This window comes from Amblyomma maculatum, chromosome 7 (genome assembly GCF_055883805.1).
Source record: "Amblyomma maculatum isolate TAMU_Amacu chromosome 7, ASM5588380v1, whole genome shotgun sequence".
NCBI classification, from domain to species: Eukaryota; Metazoa; Arthropoda; class Arachnida; order Ixodida; family Ixodidae; genus Amblyomma; species Amblyomma maculatum.
Genome location: NC_139350.1, coordinates 80,307,913 through 80,319,744, shown reverse-complemented (window position 1 = coordinate 80,319,744; position 11,832 = coordinate 80,307,913). Strand labels below are relative to the sequence as shown.

At 46.6% G+C, this 11,832-nt stretch overlaps 1 non-coding gene across 1 annotated transcript; it reads left to right on the top strand.

Annotated features, from left to right (window-relative positions):
- Positions 1–4,492: 4,492 nt before the first annotated feature.
- Positions 4,493–4,566, top strand: TRNAS-GGA (transfer RNA serine (anticodon GGA)). Its single transcript has one exon. It is a non-coding gene; the product is annotated as a tRNA-Ser (tRNA).
- The last annotated feature ends 7,266 nt before the right edge of the window (positions 4,567–11,832 follow it).

Here is an 11,832-nt window from a genome sequence, read left to right as displayed (position 1 = left end):
AGTCTGCATCTATTATTGTTCAGGCTTGCTATTCCTGCATCGGTGCTTTTTAAGTTTTCAGTGCAGAAATCCTTCTTGCCTAAATTTTATGCAATAAAATGCGTGTTCACAAAAGTAAAATGTGAAGTGTTAGTTTTCTTATGGTTAGTTACACACAGCGCAATATTTCCACTGGTAGTACAGGTCAGCTCGTAATATTGCCATGTATTTGTTACAGCCATCATATACTTTGCACTTCTACATCACTTGCGACTGAAGCGTTTCTCTGCTCTTTTGTCACAACCACTTGGGACAGCACTATTTTTGGTATAGCATATTGAATGCTTTTTATGCAAAATGTTAATGAGAATTTTTAACAAGTGCCAATATAGGACCGCCATCCAGCTATTTAGTGAGTGCAAAGGCCGTGTTTCTGTACTTGTGTGCATTATAAAGGAGCTAACCTGCGAAAAGATCCAGATGTTTGATCCACCGTAAGGCCTAAGGGCACAGAAAATGTGGCCGTTGTGTACCCTAAGACCACTGAATGGCCAGTAGAGTCGGGATAAAACCTTTCTTGATGTAATCCAAGGTTGGACGGAGCGCCGTCTGGTCAGGTAGCAGCATGGTTGAAAAAATCTAGGGTCACTGATCACTTGTCAAAAATAGTTGACGTTTCGGACCTCCTACGGGTTGCTTGTTCACAATTGTTAACAAGGAACCCATAGGGGTTCTGAAATGTCAACTATTTTTGACAAGTGGTCAGTGACCCTAGATTTTTTTCAACCTTGCTTGGCTGCAGAGGTGCACCAAATAGTCCATGACTGCTTATTGCAGTGATCAGGGGAGGGTTTAGCGAAAAAGCTATGAACGCTTAGAGTATGTCTTGAAAAGTTCTTGCAAGATGTTTTTAGCCAACTTTCAGCGTAACGTTAGCACAGCTACAGGAAGGCGTCAAGCCCGCTACAGCTAGATAACAACTATTGGCGCTTGTCATTTGCAACAAGCTGTAGGTGGTTCAGCATTCTGTATTATCTTTAGGTGCCACCGTATATTTATTTGCAACAAAAGGAACAGATGGTGAAGATGAACTTACACGTTGTCTTTAAAGCGTGTAAGGCGCGTGCCGTTTATAAAGAGGACGCCAAGGCTTGTGTCGCTCAACTCGTAGCGGAATCCAGACTTCTCGAACTTCGCCCATTTTGTGATCCAATAGGCTGGCCCCAAGTATGGGTCATTAACCTCCTCTGGAAGCTCTAATCGACGCGCCGGACCACTCAATAGGCGGCTCAGAAGACGCCGCAGCTCCTGCAGATTAGCGTGTGTCTGGCCTCTTCCAAGTGCAACTATTAGCGATGCTGCCTCGGTGATCGCTTCCTCGCCTTCTGCTGCAAAATACGAAGCAAGAGTCGTCTACTTTCAGAACAGTAAAGTAGAACCAAATAAAGATGGAATAAATGAACACGAGGGAATTGTTCCAAAATCTAGCAACCAACGATTGCGGTCTTATGTTCACCAAAAGACAGCAAGCGTCTGCAGTTGTTATTGTGTGAAGTTTCGTGGCGAGGCTTCCAGAGGTAAAACACTCATCTATGACGTTTTTTTTTATGCTTTGTATACAGAGAAAACAAACTATTTCGAGAGTAGTCCGAGTTAGTTTATACCCCATCAATAGTACGAAGTATTAGTTGCAGCAAAGTAATACACAGGGTTCCTTGAGCATAAGCGTAAAGAGGTGCAAATGGCACACATCGAGGTCATGACGAATGCTGAAAGACAATGATCTTACTGATGTGTGTGAACAGCATAATTTGCAGTCAACATTGACGGCCTGGACTCGCGTGAAGCCTTTGCTCATGAATGCGTAAGGAAACAATGCCTATCAGCGGCACCCGAACCCTTGGCAGTAGTGGCATACGAAAGCTCCAAAGGCACGTCGCAGCGCTTTAGTTTAATTCTGGATTTCCCACAGGGGTACGCCTCGCTCTGCGTGCCTGGGAACATGGCAATATCGTATTCCTTCAATTCCAGCAATATTCTAGAGCACGATCCGCCAGTCCAAAATCATTTTTTTCTCTTCTAAGGTATCTGAAAGGATAACTGACGTTTCGCGCGCTATTCGCTGCTCAAACGACGAGTATAACTAAAAACACGCGACAACAAATCATCGAGGGAGGGCGCCTCCTCTTTCTCAGAAATTTCAGCGGAAAGCTTTCTCTTAACTCTGGGTAGTTTCACACATCAACAATCAAGAGTCTTGACAATGAATGTAATAGATGGTTATTTTCTTGACAGCAACCATTCAACCATAAGGGATACAAATTGCACACTTACATGAAATTTATTAAGGTTCGAAACAAGATTTTGCGCTGCAAAGGTGCCTTGAAACATGCAATAATATTATTATGATTATGTTAGCGCAAAAATTTTGAAGAAGAGGCAAGGACCGTGCCTGTTTTTGTTTTCTTCGTGTGTGTCTCTTGACTGGGTTAAAGTACTCTTTGTAGGCAAAGCTGGACTAGGTCAGTAAACTCGAGTTCCGCTGTGCCTGTCATAGGCCACAACTGCCCATGCTCAGTAACAGTGGCAACCAGCTGCACCTTTCCCACCGTTGGGCCGAATCGTGAAGCCTCGTGTCTCCTATGAAACCTCACGGCGCATGCGCAAACCGTTCACCGGTCTCCACCGCTGCGCCGAGTTCCCTCTGTCGCGTCTGACTACATATGATCACGCGTCTAACTACCCAGCTGAACATATATCTGAGCGTGTGCGCTTTCTTGTCAAATGCGCCATCCAAGAACAAGTAGACGGTAAGCGCGCGTGCAGTGCGGCTGTTGTTAACGCCCTGCCGTGGTAGTGCTGTAGTTAGGGCGCTTGCTTACTGTGCCCATGGATGCGAGATGGAATCGCGGCCACAATGGCCGCTTTTCGTTGGAGACGAAAAGCTTGGCGCCGGGTGCTGTGCGATGTCAGTGCACGCTAAAGAACCCCAGGTGGTTGAAATTTCCGCAGCCCCTAGACTACGGTGACTCTTACAGACTGAGTCGTTTTGTGACGTTAAGCCCCATGAATAAAGAAGCAAGGAAACAAACGAAAAAAAAAAAACATACCTGTTGCAAACCTGCTCTAGAATTATTCTGGCGATGAGACTTCTTTTCTCCCGATGTAGCTAAGCTGCTGCAAATTAGCGAAAATGGCTGTATCGCCAGATTTCACACACTCGAGAAAAAGCTACATTATCTGATTGGAGTCTGTGCGCAAAACTAATATAAATTAGGCAAGAAGAGACGAAAAACAAATTGGTATTCGATTTCTTTTTTGGTTAGTTTTGACTATGGACCCATCTTCTGCCCATGGATCCTCATGGATCATCAGCATGAATCCTCAGCAACGTAAGGTATCGACAGAAAACGGTAACCTTCATCCTTGTTTACTCGCACACATAGCGTTTATTGGAGAAGATTCAAGTAAACAACGAGAAGTTCACTTTTGGAGAACAGACACTTTAAGGTTATCGCATGTTTCAAAGTGGCATAAAGACTGAAGACAAACCTCATGGCCAGAAAGGAAACAAAAGGTTATACATTTCATCGTACTCTGCAGTACTAACGACTTTGGCGCCACAGCGGAGAACGAACTACTGAAGTCAAGTAAAGTATCATGCACAACTTCCATTCCCACAGACTAGGCGCCAAGCTAGCACAATCGACCAGTCTCCCTAGGCACACAATTTTTGAGAGCTCACGACCCAATCGCGAACGCTAGCAACACACTAGGAAACACGTTTAAGGTTGCTAAATTCTTGCTTCACGTCGAATTCCATAACGAACACACCGACATCACCCACTGCGCTGAAGTCCAGCGTGACTGCGATTAAACCTTGGCCAGAATGGTCTACACTCCAACTTACAGGCATGCAACTAATGGCAATTACAACCAAATATAAATGAAGAGTGCATTTAGGAGGACGCAACCTTCAGACCTACTTTGCCGCTTATCTACCGGCCCGGAAGAAACCACTAAACGCTAAAAGGACACTGAACCAGAGCGCCCATGACCTCTTTTGGACACAACGCGCGGTATGTGTACACATATGCAGGCCATAAATCCAACACCAGTGACACAACACACCACCATTATCGGTATCAGCCTGATTAAACTCACTCAGGCAAAATTAGTCTCCTGTATCACTCCAATTAACCAGGTACCATGCCAGCTTATGTAACCCTGCTACTCAAGACATATCGTGCATTGGAGACAGCCGCACAGTTAGGGGAGACACACCAGCCCTAAGTCCAACACCCCTGGGCACGCAACACCTCTTAGGAAGTCCATAACGAACAAGAAGACATTACAGTAAGGGAGTAATTACTCATTGACATCCACCCAAGCGCAGTCATACGGCTGCGCTTGGGTGGATTCCATATGATCCCACTTCCATATGATATGACACCATTCCCACTTCGAGTTATAGATCAATTCGCTCACGCCCTACCGTCTGATCTGCTGACCGTCCTGGTTAGCTCAGTCGGTAGAGCGACTGCCCCGGAAAGGCGGTGGTGCCGGGTTCGATTCCCGGATCAGGACGAATTTTTCTTTAACTACGAAGTTTCTGAGAAAGCTGTATAGCTTTCCTTTGTAGCCGTATGGCTGCGCTTGGGTGGATGTCAATGAGTAATTACTCCCTTACTACAATTCTACTCCACCTTGGGGGATTCCCCTAAATATTTGACCAAGAAGACATTACAGGAACTAGTACTTGATTGTTTCATCCAAAACGGTGCATTCTTTCTTAGATGCTGAAAAAGCACCCCCAAATCAATAAATACAGAAACGATTTACACTTGTATATGCTATTAAAAGAAAGAAATAATACTAGAAGGAGTTAGAAGGTGCCCCCTGGGCGCACTCCGGCCTGAACTACTCATTCGATGCAAACAAAAATTCAAATGACGTGTCAAGACCAGGTGGAATTCCTCGCCGACCAAATGAATAAAAAACAAAACATGGGCTTATATGAGGCACCATAAGAATGCCTAGAAAGCAAAGAACATAAACATTTCATAAAAGAGAGTAAATTTACCGATTTTTGTTATATATGATAGCTATTAGGTTTCACAGTGATTCCGACTACGATGGACACCGATGTGGAGAGCCCCAGAAATTTGATCCACCCGGGGTTTTTTGATGTACGCTAAAACACTTCAGTTCACTTCAGTTCACTTTAATACCTTAAAGACCCTCATTAGAGGGTATTACATAAGGGGTGGGGCGCACAGAAATGAAAAACAGAATAGGTAACATATATGTGCAAGTAAGTTATACAAATACAAGATTTTCACTGCGCAAGTACACGTGTGATTCGTTCAAGAAATAAAGATGGACACGTGATAGCAGCAAGTTCTCGGGGAAGGCCGTTCCAGTCGTTGGCAGTCCGGGAGAAGAATGATGACGAAAATGTAGCGGTGTGGGTGCGAGGTCGGGACACTTGCTGCTGATGACCGGTGCGGAGGGAGATACGTGGTGGGGGTGCGCAGATGTAAGGTTCCTGTCGTAGCTCAGAGTAAAAAAACTTGTGAAACAAACATAAACTAGCGATGTAGCGACGATGAGCAAGGGTAGGTAGGCTGGACTGTGATTTTAAGAATGATATGCTGATATCAACACACAGTATAAGAACGCCTTTCTCTCACGCGCATCGAAAGTGGCCGGCTCGGCCCGGTGCCTGCCGACCCAGCCAGCTGCCCTAACAACTCGGCATCCACGGCAGGGAGTAAATGTACAAGAGACAGGCTGGCTTTAGACAGAGTTGCACTTTGAGATCCAAACAGGCATCCTGCTGTTTCACATGGGTGAGGTGATTCGCCAACTAGACAGAACATAAAAATCAGCAATGTTATTGACATCTCTAAATCCTGAAGTAGAAGTGATAAACCCATTGCAAGACAAGGTCTGACTTTCTGGTCAACAAACCAATGGCTTAAAAAAATGAACTTCACCAAGATTTCAATATTTTTTAGGAGATATGCCTTAATGAATTATTCATGGAAAACTCCAATTATAATTTAAATGCAGCTTTTATCTCGTTAGAGCAGGCTAGAAGCAGCACAGACCTGCTGAACCTGTTCGTAGCTCAGTTAAGGGGCCTTATACACATTTGGGCACTTCTCGCTATATTTTTTCTCGCGGTTTCTTTGTCACCGTACTTGATTCAGTCAAGTGAAACTGCGAGTTTTCTGTAGCGCAGGTGTTACAAAGCAAAAATGCGCGTAGGCACGTCTACACAGAGCTTGAGACTCTTGTCACCCTTTCTCATACTAATGACCTGCGGACAGCATCGCTGACGTCGATGGAGGCGGCGTGTGTATGTGTGTTTTCCCGTTCAGCTTTCGCTGTCAGTGTTATTTTGCCTCTTTTCCGCTAATGTTTTGCGATAGCTACACTACGCTAGTTAAAGCCATGTTTCGCGTGGTCATTCGAAGTCTAACTGCACGTGTGCCGTTACCATGGCAACCAGCTGTGTCACTGCGAGGGTGATCTATAGGTGAAGAAGGTGACGGCAATGGTGAACGCTTGTACCGCGTTCTGCAAATAGTTGCTCGACGTGAAATGGCGCGTGAGCGTAAAAATGAAGCTCGAAGAGCTAAGCGTGCGTCAGAGACTCCTGAGGTCGGGCGGTACGTGTCGCGCGCCCTCAAGACTTGGAGAGACAGATACGTCAATGCCGATGCCTAATCTCTACGGGAACAAGAAGATCGTTGGGAAGAATCACAAGACGCTGTGAAGACGCGCTGCATGACCGAGCACACTATTCGGTTGGCGGCCAGCACATCGGAAACGAGAACGTTCAAATTTGTCTTTGTAAATGACGAGTTTAGCCCAGTGTGTTGTGGGTGCGAAAGGCTGTGGCATCGGCGGGACGAGACAATAATAAGTGGATTCATGTACCAAACCTCGGAGCAAGCTTTGCCCGAATTGTCTGCCGAAAAGCTCCAAGACGCTAGTGGTTGCGCTAGGTGTAAGGATAATTCTTCTGCTAAACAACAGATTCCCATTATCACTGTTAGCCACGGGCACCTGTACTCACCGATGCCGTCCTGTTTGCCACTACTCAACAATGTCACCAATTGGTAGGTCTCGCTACATATATCCAGCTCTATCTGAGCTCAGCCGTCGCCAATTTGTTTTAGCAAAGGAGAGGCTTATGCAAAAGTATTCGTGCTACAGGGAATTATTTTCTTCGCGATCAAAGAAGGTTTACCCCGAACAATTCTGGTTTTGTAATTCCGACACCTGCTGGGAGGCTACAAGAAGGTTATCTTGGCGAGAAAAATGCAGTGCGGGCGAGAATGGCGGACCTCATTGCAGACGACGTGGTTCCTCTGACTATGGGCTGAGTAGACGCAATCACACCTTTAAAGTCGCCTTTGAATTCCCTGAGTTCTTATTTTGGCGTTCTATTCATTTCATTTTTAAGATTGTTACTGTGACATCAATACGTATTCCAAACACACGTTAGCAACCATACGCAACCAACACGCGTTCACAATAGGTGCCCATCTAACACGCTCAGTACCAACAACTATTCGTGGTGTATGCTGCGCGTGTCCCCTGATATGCTGAGGGCCTGCTTTTATTCTACTTCCACTAAGTTTTACTGAATTATTGATATTTCTGAAAATAAGCCACAGAGGAACCTCCTATCTAATTATGGCTAGATTTGGATATCCTCGCTATTCACTAGCGATATTTGAACAGGGTGCTTGAAGTTTTCTTCCGAAGTATAATGTAGTTGGGACGCGTAACCATGCGGACCAATCGGGACTTTCCACAACCGCCGTTTACCGCTGCGGCGACTTTTCGGCGAAAGAGCTGTATTCGCTATGATTCAAAAGAAAAATAATAAGCACTGTTGTTAGTACAGCTCTGGCATATTTTACGTAACACGCATAATGCGTGTAGAGGTTTTGGTTTGAGTGCCGTGTTGCATTTACACCGTAAATTCAAAGCACTAAGCACATTCGTGCAGTGCAGAACTGGAGCCCCGTGTCATAGCGCCACTGATGTCTAGAGTGTGCTCGCGCTACGCTGCGGTGGCTCGGTGGTGCTTTTCTTTCCACGAGCAAAAAAATATAAAAAAGAAACAGAAAAAAAGGACACTGACGTATTAACAAAGTTAGCTAGCCTAAAATTGAGGCTGATAATAAAGCGTTGTTGGCAAAGGTGCTGGAATCTCAGGCTAATGGCGAATTCGAGTGGGAGAGCAGGCGCACTCGACAGCCCTCCCGTGGGAGACCAGGAGTAGAATCACTGGCTTCCAATGGTAAAGGAGGAAGGCTTTTCCCCCGCTGAGAGCACCCGAGTGCACTCCCGGCTGCTCCCTCGTCTAAAGCGAGTATAGAGGAAGTCACATGGCATAAAGCGTCATAACCGCGCAATCTTTTTTTTTTTTTCTCTTGAGTCGACGACGCTTAAAATGGCGGCTGCAAAGCGTCGGCGCTCGGCGAGCGGAAAGCGTTGCTCAGGTGCTGTATGCATGTTTGAGAGTCGCTGCTGGCGTCGAAAGGGGCAAAGCAGGCATATCGCCGCGCAATGACAACAAAGGCATACAAAACAAGCGGTACTACACGGAGCGTTGGCCTCTCCTTGGGTTGGAACGGCTGCCACTGCGGGCAGGCGGAGAATGCTGAGGAGAGAAGTGCGGTCAGATGGTTGTGGCGCGCTGCTCTCGAAACGCAGAGATCATTGCCGTGGGAGAACAGTTACACCCTCGCTCAGCGTGCTCCTGTACTGCTCTGTACTGCTCGGCGCCTCTGCTCTCGTCCCCCCAACCAAATGGTTCATAAAGGAGGCAGAACTGCACTCACGTCATGCCTCGTAGAGGTCACGCGTCAACCCTACTGCCGCTTTTCCTTCGGCAGCTACCTTCGATGGACGAGGATTGTGGGGGCGGCGGCACAAAACAATCCCCCTCTTTGGGTGACGCGGCGGCACATTAGCCTTTGGTCGCTTGCGTAAGGGCCGCGACGTATGATCCTGCGCATGACGCAGCCTCCTACACTTTTCTTATTCAACTTTTTGCTCTGATCTCCTTTTCTCTCGCCCTTCTGCTCTGCTTTTTCCGCTCTCGTTTCTTTGTTTACTGTTACTTCCGCCGGTGTCATCAGAGCGGCACAGTGGAAGTAAAAGTGTTACTTTTTTTTTCTATGTGTTCCTTACCAATTACCCTCCGCAGCCCTGCTGCCATTTGCCACGTGTTGACAGGTATCTCCCCAGTACCCATGTGAAATGGGAATTCGGGAGCAGGGCCGGAGTTTCCCGACCAAAGCTTGTCATATTCCTTGATCTTATAATGGACTGTGACAAGTTTGCTGCTGAAGTTATGCATGTAAACGGTATTTGGTGCGTCGCTCAGAGAGTTAAAATTAGAGTTTGCTCCTTCTCCCTCAAATTTTCCACCGAGATGGCATTTAGTGCTGGTGTTCGTTTCCACAGCGTTCGTTTAGATTTCGTGCTTCCCAAAGTAGTCCAATTTTTTTCTTATACCCTCATCGTCTGCAACAACGGCGAGCAAAATATGCAATTTTACAGCAATGGCGCCCCTCGCGCACAACGCTTGATTGAAATTCTATCTCCGATGCTGATGCAAGTGAGCATTCGGTCCTTTCATTTGCGCGACAGGATGCTACCCATAACACTACATCCAGTATAGTTTTCTAAATTTTCAGTACACGTGTGTGTGCTTCCGATATAGTAAGTGGCTTTCTGCGACTGCGGCATGCACACGACACGTGCCATAGGATTCCGCACAATACATAGATTGGGCGTACGTAACGCTCACTCCAAAATACATGCACTCCCTCTTGATGAATAATGTGCTCGTCGGTCATGATCCGGGGCTGCATGCGAATTTCACAATTCTTTACACAGACATTAGCCCCCTCAAGGTGCGTGGAGTAGGAAATTCGCAGTAACGCGCACACACTTCAAGGATTGAGGGCGAATGTTTACTTGTGAAGTAAAAATATTGGTCCAAATATTTCAATTACTATGTCTAATCAAAGCAAGTAATTACCTTTAACTGAGAACCCCCTTGCACTGACAGCCACACTGTACAGAAAGGCATGAGGAAAAGTTGCCTGATGCCATCGGTGCTCTACAAGCTATACACAGCAGATATCGAACATCGCCTGCTTCAGTAGCCGTATAAGATTGGGATGCTAATCCGTGTCATGGACTATCCCAGGCACTCCGTTCGTGAATTTCTTCTTGCTTCTAGCCCAAACTGAAACACAGGTGCAAAGTTGCTTTCGGTATCTGCTCACCATCTGGCTCAGTTGGGACTAAATTTCATCGCCAAGAAATTGGCCATATTGCCACGAGCTCATCTGTGACATAGCTACTAAATAGCAAAACCGTTTCGGAGCCTCCTGAATACAGATACACGGGCATCACCCTTCGCGCTCAGAGCGACCTATATACTGCACATCGTGCGAATGTCCTCTCAGCCTGCGCGCTGCATACTATTTAAATGAAGCCTATGATATTGCAACTAGTTCTTGGTGGTTCGTTCATTATGGAAGGCCGTGCAAATCCTGGGGATAACCTTTGCCGACGCTGTGGATTGTTTGTGGCCCACACGTGCGCATGGCTCAACGAGGACAACACGAGGTGGACCAAATACCAAAGGGGTGCCATGGCAGTCTTCTTGGTGACATAGGATGGCCATCATTCGAAGCTCCAGAGGACACTAGCTCAACTGCGTTCTATGATTGCCTAAGATCGTCTCCCATACTAGCTGTGCGCGCCGAGTGTCCAGCTATCCACTTCTTGGACTATCGGGACAGAATGAAGTGCGGGAGCTCACCGGCTGCGAGACAACTTCGAAATTTTGCCCACTGAAAAGGAGAACAAGCCCAACAGCAGCCGCCTTGCGGGAGCAGAGACGATCTAGTGGCGATGATTTGTAACGATCAAGCGAAGTCGACGCTGCAGCTATACAATGCGGACAAGCAGTTGATCGCGCAAGAGTGATCGTGTAACAAAGTATAGGAAGTAAAACAGGGTTTGAGACGCGTGCTGTTGGGCTGGGCGAAATGTGTGAGCTGCTTCGATTCATCCTCGAAAGTGCAAGCCGTTGTGTGCACGGCCTGTGGGAAAAGGGATTTGTACACCATTTAGTGCGACGGGTACCCTCCAAACCCAGCTGGCATCAGCCTCCAACTCGCACTGGGATTGAAAATTGCCAGCGATGGGAACGGAAGCTTGCAATACAACCAAAGCTATAACAAAGGATCGGCCGCAGGAAGTGCTGCAAATTAGTTATGGAATGCAGTATAAGCCTTACAGTCTCCGCGTTTATGGACCAGAGCACAGAGAAAAATAAGGCTCCGACATATTGAAAGCTGCTTTCGCCACCTGCTGAATGTGGATTAAAACACAACTGCCATGGGAGGTGACAGTGCAGAGAGCGCACACAGGAGAAACGGCTGGTAGGCAACCTATTGACGATGCACAATGCCTTAATTATCGGCCTAATTTGTAATGAGCGATGTTACTTATATGCGACAGTAGAACTCCGCGAAGCGATGCAGACAGGCTACAGAAATGCCACCAACATATCTAGAAGCTAACCATTTGCATGCCTGCCCTTCTCACTGTATAACACGGGAGCAGCTTTGCTGGTAGGGTGCCTTGTATGCGATTTAAAGCTATTACCTCGAACCTTCTGAAAATAAGACCACATGCGAGTCCTCAATTGCGATCTTGCGTGGCAGCGTTGTTCCGAAATGAGTGGACTACAATTAGTCGGGAAGCACTGAAGAAACCCGATCCACTCATTTAATCATTCCA